Source organism: Argiope bruennichi, chromosome 6, assembly GCF_947563725.1.
Source record: "Argiope bruennichi chromosome 6, qqArgBrue1.1, whole genome shotgun sequence".
Taxonomy (NCBI): Eukaryota; Metazoa; Arthropoda; class Arachnida; order Araneae; family Araneidae; genus Argiope; species Argiope bruennichi.
Genome location: NC_079156.1, coordinates 49,853,984 through 49,862,869, shown reverse-complemented (window position 1 = coordinate 49,862,869; position 8,886 = coordinate 49,853,984). Strand labels below are relative to the sequence as shown.

At 26.6% G+C, this 8,886-nt stretch overlaps 1 protein-coding gene across 1 annotated transcript in view; it reads left to right on the top strand.

Moving 5' to 3' along the window:
* Window positions 1-2,179: 2,179 nt before the first annotated feature.
* Window positions 2,180-8,886, top strand: part of LOC129972139 (uncharacterized) — a 131,776-nt gene continuing 125,069 nt past the window's right edge. The window contains exon 1 of the mRNA XM_056086149.1: window positions 2,180-2,624. The gene's annotated coding sequence lies outside the window, so the exon portion shown is untranslated. The remainder of the gene's footprint in view (window positions 2,625-8,886) is intronic.

Sequence of the window (8,886 nt, the reverse complement as noted above, 5' to 3'; positions counted from 1 at the left end):
TTGATTGGTGCAAATCAGCAATTGTGCTTTGCTCATGGATTTCAATTAGGAGTAAATACCAAATATACCAAAAAAATTAACAATAGAAGAATCCAAATACTGTGGATATAGAAACTTCGGATTCCGACATTGAAGAGAGTAAGAGTGAGAGTAGTATTGACAATGAAGATAATGATAATGTAATTGTGGAAGAAGATACTGCTAATGAGGATGAAATATTAACCCATCAAGAATTGCTTCCTATAATTTATAAAGTTCGAAAAATTGTTAAGATATTTAAACTTTCCCCTACAAAAAATTTCATATTAAAAATATATATACTAACTGAAAATAAAACAGAATATATGTCAATAATATATTCTAAGACACGTTGGAACAGTTTACTCCTAATGATGGAACGGTTTTTGAAATTTAGAAATCCAATCCAAAAAGCAATAATCAACTTAAACCGGAAAATAATTTTTTCAGACAGTGAATTCGTCTTAATATCCAGAACTATACCAGTTCTACTTCCAATAAAACTGACTATAGAGGCATTATGTTGGAGAGATTTTAATTTATTAACAGCTAATGCAACAATAAATTTCATGTTGCAATCATGAAAGAACAGCACAAATCACTATCTGAAGAACGTAGACGTAGATGCCGAAAGAGCGTTTACGACAGCTGGTAATTTTTACACAAAATTACTTTTCAGCTTTAATGACAGTACAACTGATGCATTATGTTTTTTAAGATCATATTTCAAAAATTTGTATTAGTACCACAGACTGAATAGTGATATTTACAATTTTTTTTTTGTGTGTGATTTAAATAAATAAGTTGTTTCTTTACTTTTTTGTGATTCTTTATATACTGTTATAATTTATAAGTTCCATCTTATTTTTTGTGATATTACACTCTTTTATAAAACTGGCAAATAAAACAAAGAAACACCTTGTTTTCTTTCTTTTTCTAAAATTTCTAATACCGGTATTAAAACCGGTATCCCGGTAGTAAGATCTATAAAATACCGAATACCGGTATTGAAATTTTGGTCCGGTATTGCAATCCCTACTGGCTAGCATTCAAAATATCGAACAATGTCTGGGAGAAATTGTACAACATCTTATGTTAGCAGGTTTGTCGAAGTTGATTGAAATTTCTAAATCAACAGCATCAATAATGTAGATGAGCAAATGAATAGGTAGTCACTTTAGGCGGCTAGTAAAAATTAAAGGAAAAATACTCTGTTTATTTGTGATTTAATCTCGTCACACTGACAGCAATGCAGTATGAAATAACTTTAATGACTGAACGAATAAACTGACATGACATGCCCCTTTTTCTTGTTCTCAACATGCTATCAACCGCACTTTTTTCATGAAAATATCCAGAAAAATACTTCTGATATGTAGAAATTTCTCTACATGCTATTTTTAGATTCTGGAGCAAGAAGCATACTATTGCATCATAACTGTTAATCTATTTTTATGCGCATACTTTTTATATTAAATATGGATAAAATGGAAAAAAACAAAAAAAAAACTTCATGATATTTTTTTGATCTGCGCCATCAAATGCCTTCATTTTTTCCAAGCATGCTACGACCTGCCTCATCATTTGTTTAAATGAGAAAAACCTCTTCAAAAATAGCAGATAAAAACAAATCGGGAGTTTTCCTCTTTTTCTCTTCTCTGTAGTACTTCTAACTTTCTAGCCCAGATTGGTTTGCGAATATAAAAGCTTTAAGTAGTCCTGAACTAGAAGAGCAAATAAACAATACTTTTATTTATAAATAATCATACATCAGCATATATTTTTTTTGGCATACAACCGAATATTTTTTTTCTACAGATTAATTTATTATTTTCAAAAGAGCATAGAAAGAAAAATAAAAGAAACTGAAAAGTAAAACCCATTAACATTCCATTTGCACCTGCTGAAATCTTTAAAAAAAATCAAAAACGAACAAATTCCATTCTTTAAACCCATGGAATCCGTACTTTTTCTCCTTCTACGGGCCAGGGGGATAGGAAGGGAGGTGTAGAAAAGGGTTGGTAAAATGCCCGAAACGTTCCCTTACCGAAAATGTCAACTCGGAACCAAACAAAAAATCAATATCCTCGGAAATCCGAATCTGGCGCAGGTTTTGGCGCGCCTCACGTGACCCCCATATTCTTCCTTTCCGTCGCACGAGTCAGAAGCCTATCCCGGAAAACTGGTAGAGATAGAACGACCCTCACCCATCGGACGATGGTCAAGAGGAGGAGAAAAAACATTAACTGACCAGCCTTATTTTTGGACTCAAAATGGAATGTCACTCAATTTACAGTGGATTTCCAGGATTCTGTTGCCGCCAATCGACAGCCGCAAACATTATCGTCTGCTGTTTTGTTCTACGTTTGTTCTGAATGAATTTTCGAACTCTTTTCGGAGAAATTTGGAAACGATCGTCGCTTTGCTGAGATTTCGGTGCGGCTATGGATGGTGGTTGATGGGACTTTAGAGAATCTAGAAAATTGTTATTAGTGCTTTTTAGAAATTTCAAGCACTTTTTCTTGGTATTAATAGTGCTCTAGGAAGACATTCACTTTTCGTATATTGTTATTTTTTGCTGAAGTGAACGGTTGTCAAATAAAACGGTGAGTATTTCTAATTTATTTTTTGTTGAAAATTTTAACATATATACGAATATATTACATGTTATTGACAGAGACGCATTTAGTATTTGTAAAAATAGTAAATTTATTTGTGTACAAATTGATAGGTTTTCATTGTACATTAGAATAAGAAAAAAATTGCTCAATTATGTCTACAATTACGCTGCGTAAGCAGTCATAGATTTTGAATAGAAAAGTACAACATATAAGTTAAAAATGCGAATTATTTATAGATTAAAATATTTAATAGATACTTCTCAGCAATAAGATGGCTACGTTAATATCTTTACATAAAATGCTCTAAGTAAACGTCAGCGTTTTTTTTATAAAGATATTCAATTACATTTCAAAGCTTTTCTTAAAAGAACATCTTGTTTAATATCATCACATAGCAAACTATAATTTGAATTCAAATTTTAATTAAAATTTCTAATAAGCTAAAATTTTGATGATGAAATATGGTCTAAAAGTTTCGTTCACTATTTTGGACGTTCATTGAAATAATTTTTCATCGTAGTGAAAATAGTTTTGAACAAATTTTTGAAAAAATTGCAATTGCTATTCGATTATGGGAATCTTGAATGAAGATTGATAAACTGAGAAGAATTTTATCAGCTAATATTCAACTAAGTAACGAACTTCATTGCGCGATTAAACTAAGTAATTTTAAAAACATTTTAAGGAAATTAGAGTTTTATTACAAAAAGATAATGCCTTTCTCTTTTTTTTATACAGTCGTATTTTTTTTTCTTTTATTTTTCTAATGCTAGATTATAAGGGATACTAATATTCAGAATATAACAAAATTTCTGGAATTTTTACGTTCTAAAATCCGAAATATAACCGAATATAAGCACATTTTAAATCAATATCCCAAATTTTGTTTCAAAACAAATACATCATTCATTGGTTTATTAAATGGTGATATTAAAAAAGAATGTAATATATCACTGGACATCTATGAGTTGTTGCATGTTGAGCAGCTTATGCAACATTTTATTATCATAAAAGAAAAATATATGTGAAATGGTTTTGGAGCAGAAAAATCTCTCTCGAGAATTTTCATGTTACAGACTTTAATAAAAAATTATTCATGGTTGAGGGCTTGCCAAATTTCTTTGTATTCCGATCTCATCTGATTTGTAATTCTTCATATTTAACACCTGTTAATATATAGACTGAGTTCTAATCTAACACTTGAAGCGATAAGTTAACATTTATTTCATTAGTAAAAATGTCTTGATGAACATGGTTGAAATTTAAAGTGCCAGGAAAGAAAGTTACAAATGCAATATTAGTTAACTTTCAATCCGCTTGATAAAGGAGCTTAACATATAATACTTTTTTTTAATGCTGAGAAACCAGAAAATTAAATAAATTTGAGAAATGATGTCATGTAATATAAATTGTTTTTTAATTAATTAAAAAATCTATCTTTTGCATCTCTTATATAATTGCTTGAAAATATTTGAACATGCAAGTACATATTTATATCACCTTTAAATTATGAATTATTTAAAATTATATCTGATTTATACGTTATACTAAAGCTTAGAAATTTAGAAATTGTATCTCAATCGCCCCTGTTATCTATATATAATCTAAATAATTTCAGAAACAGTTGCGATGAATGAAATGCAGTAAATTATGTTTTAAAACATTTTAAAGCTAAAACGAAATAATAAGATATTTTATAAGCGAAAAATGGATGCAAAATTTGCGCTTAATATGTAACAACGGGTATTCGCTGAAACTGTATTAAAGTTGTTTCTGATTTTATTTTTAATTTGAATTCTCATCTTAAATATTGATTATCTGACTGAAATGTTGATTGATGTGTTTTTGAAACTGTGTTTATTTCTACTTAATGCCGCTTGAATAATGCTTAGTTTTAAGATAGTATATAATATAGATTACTTTCCGTATTCATATAAAACAAATTTGTTGTTTATGAAAGAAATAATCGAAATGCATAAAGTTTGGAGACAGATGATCAAATTTCAAATGAAAAAAATTCTGTATATAATTTAAGGAAAAAAATTTTATTATATCTTGGAATATCAAAAATATTTTTTCAAGTAAGCAATTCTAATTAAGATAATAATATTGCATTATCTAAATTAAAAATAATTATGAGAATTATTTACAATAACACGAAAAATTCAAATAAATAAATAATATATATATATATATATATACTCAGTGATTTAATTTAGTACATTATGACTTTTAACTTTTTCATTCTTGGTAAAATAGTTATTACTGCTATTCTTAGTTGTGAAGAATACATTGATATTTTAGATTAGGATTAGTTTAGAATATGAAGTTTTGATAGCAGGCGCTTAATAATTTTTGTTTCAGCTTAGAAAATATTAGGCAATTTGCAAATTTTTGAAAAATGCTAATTTGTCTTCCGTATATAACAACGAATAATATGTCTTAAACTAATCTTGTCGAAAATAAAATTTTCATTTATTCGCTTTCAGTTTCGAATTTATTTTATCATTATTCGAAAACTTAAAATATTTGCTTTTGAATTTGTTAATGTTTATGATTATTTAAAAAAATCATGCTTATTAATATCTTAAAAAATATACATATTGATTGACCGCAAACAATATCGATTATATTTTAGAATATAATCAGAATTATTTTAGGGAAACTAACTACACTTTTTTTTCCGGACACTTTAACCAAACATTACAAATAAAAGAGTTTTTAATCCGTTATATGAAATGCAGAAAAATCTTAGTTAATACTTTTAATTCTTTTTACATTCAAAATTAATTGATATTTCCTTACTTTCTTCAAAAATTTTAAGAAAATATAATGTTTGGGTAAAAAATTGCCCTCTATTGATCTTTTGCACTGGATTTTTAATGAAAGTAATCTGGATAGATGATATTAATGTCAATTCATCCTTTCAAGATATCATCATCGTTTGCTAGATCTTTGTAGTTGGTAAAAAAAGTTTTCTATTACTCGACAATTTAAACGAAATCTCTATTTCTTTAATATATCTTCACAGACGTTCTCTAAAAGAATAAGGGAAATTAAACACTGCTTGGTGATTTTTATCGTTTTAAACTAAATATTGTATGGACGGAGTCAAGCTAGACGACTTAAAATGAGGCATTCAAACTCATGTTTTCAAATGATGTATTTTTTCACAAAATTTTTATTTCGAATGAAATTAGGATGCACTAAATTTTTAAAAGTACATTAAAAATAATTATTATAGAACATTTTATAAATATTGTTTTTTGAACTATTATTATGCGTCTGGATTATTAATGTTTCATATCTATTTAAAATCCTAATGAAATATCTAATTTGGGATCATTTTTAATACTCGTTGATATATTTTATTTTTAAAAAGAATAGAAATTCATATCTGAAATAATAAAAAAAAATAATATGAGTAATGGAAATACATAACCATGATAAATTATTGAGTATCTTTCAATTTTTTCCTTCAGTAACATACAAATAAAGTAATATTTAGTTGCTGTATTGATAGACTAATAATGTGATTATTTGGAAATAACATGGAATTGCGTTCCTTCAGAAATATACAACACAAAGAATGGAATGGGAAATCTGCTCAATATTTTAAGGGAGCATTCTTCAAAAAAATAAGGTTGAATGGAATTGTAAAAGTGAGTTAATTAAGTATAAATTGCAAATTAATAAGAATTTAATAACCATCATTTCATATAAATATTCGACTTAAAAAATCATCATTAGAGAGTTATTTCAAAAGACTCAAAATGTTTTTAAACATAAGGGACAGAGATTGGTATGTGTGTGTGTGTTTGTGTAAGAGTATAATTTCTAGATACTTTTTTCTTGGTTTCTCAATAGCATTTTTCATCACTAATAAATAAACACACCAGGAGCACCAAATTTGATTATGTATGTTTGAAATATTTTCAACATGCTATTTATATATCTACTCGTTTATTTTTTGCAACCTTTTATATCATACAAACATAATGTACTTTCTTTTTTTTAAATAAACAAACATTTATTTGCCATAGTTTGAATGCTTTTAAGCATAAGCATTAAAGAAACAGATTAAAGCGAATTAGTTTTCGCTTAAAACTGCTTCTCAAAAGCTCAGCGTATATAATAAATCCTAATAAAATTTTGGTATTTCAAGATTAATTTCCTAAAATTATAAATGTTGTATAATTATTAATCAAGTTTTAATAAAATAGCATTAATATAAAACAGATAAAAATTTATTTTAAATTTCAAAATTGTTCGTAAAATAAAATTTCTTGATTCCAACAATTTGAAAGACAGATTTTGCTTTCTACGATTTTTTGTAATAACAATTCAATACTTAATCGTAATAAAATGGAGATTTTCGAAATTAATTATTAATTAATTATTTAATCACTAATTTTAATTTCTAAAAAAATCAATGCAATTATTTTGCTAGGTTTTTACGAACATTTGCCTATTAGATTTTAAAACATTTGTTTATTCGAATTTGAATTGAGTTTCATCTCTATAAACATCTAATGATGATATTTGTGAAATATATATAGTCTTGAAATGAAATAAAACTCTTTTTGAAAGATCTAAAATAATAAATATTCGTTTTGGACTCATTTAAAATAACTTCCACTATAGAGTTTTCCCTCCGAAATAATAAAAACAAAGTGGCAAGAAAAAGGCACAATTGTTGTATTTGGTCTTTTTTTATATGTCCTTTATTTCAAAATAAACATTTATTCGTGTGAAAATTATTTTATCTTTTTCCAGTCCAGCTGTGAAACATTGTTTGGTTATTCCAAGTTAATCTTTAAAACTGATATCACTGTTTTAAATGTTAGAAAAACAAATTTTGAATTTTTTTCAAGTCATAGAATATACTATCAAAAATCAAGCGACGTTTGTTTTCCTCCCAAACTAAGAGCATTATCAAAGAAGGGAAAAAATAGATTCTTCAAAGACATGCTACGTACAGCGTGGACAAAAAAGACTTGTACTTAAGAGATGCTAATGAGTATACAGTTAAGCCTTCAACAAGAGCTTAAGGGATCTAATCAAACCATTGAGATAACATTTTTAGGGTTTCAGTTAACTACATTATCGTTAATCTTGTTCCGCAAAATGAGGATAATTCCCTTCTCAATTTAATCGGATTTCTTCGATTTTTCTCTACCAATCAATTTAAATAGGAAATATGCTACGTTTAACCGAGTCTAAAGCTTTCACTCAATTGAGCATGTTTTCGTAAGTTTTTTATTGTGTAACTTCAATTAACTGTTTTTGTTATACCAGAAAACTCAGTACTTAAGTGCTGAAAGCTATCAAGAATCTATTATTTACTTTTTAAGAATTCTTTTGTTTAATTTGACTTATGTCACGTTTGAAAAGATGTAATTTTATTATTTGTTTTTCACTCTTTTCCATGCGCTAGAATTTTGAAATGGTTCTACATATGTATATTCTGCATTCTAATACATCATTTTAATATTTTTAGAACTTGATTAACCTTTAATTTTAAATTAGATTAAATTTTGTGCCGTACCAGTAGCGCCATCTATAATAAGTTCTACACACTAAAAAGTGAAAAATTAATGAAATAAAAAAATTGTACCATTTAGTACATTAATAAAAGTATGTTTCAAATTTTTTTCATTAAATTTATTTGAATAAAAATTTGTTATTTTAAAGGTTTGTAAGTTCAAATGCTGAACGTTTATAGAAAAAGGCTAACCGATTCATTTTTCTAACCACATTTATTTTCTAAAGTTTTTTTTTTCTAACATTTTAAAAATGAAATAGGTTTACTTGAAACATTGAATGCATTTTTTATTGAATAATTTTAATAATCTAACCAATAAGTAAATCAAGCAATTGATTAATGCTTATGGGAACTTTAAAATTTGTAAGTATTCTTTCAGTTAGTTATACATTGTAATCTGAAAAAAATAGATGTAGAAACAAACAAAAAAAAACTCAAAATTTTCATTTGTTGTAATGATTGTATTTTTTTTATAATTATTAGAATATACTAAAGCCTTAAATTTGAAATTTTTGGTTAGTTAATATTTAATGGAATATCATTTAATTACATTTTCATTGTCATTGTTGTCTCATTATCTTATATCTCTATTTAATATTAAAGAAGAATGTATGCGAGTCTATATATAGCGATATATAGATCAGCTATATAAAGCGATATATAGAGCTATCGAACTTAAAAATATCGTATAAAAATTTAGGC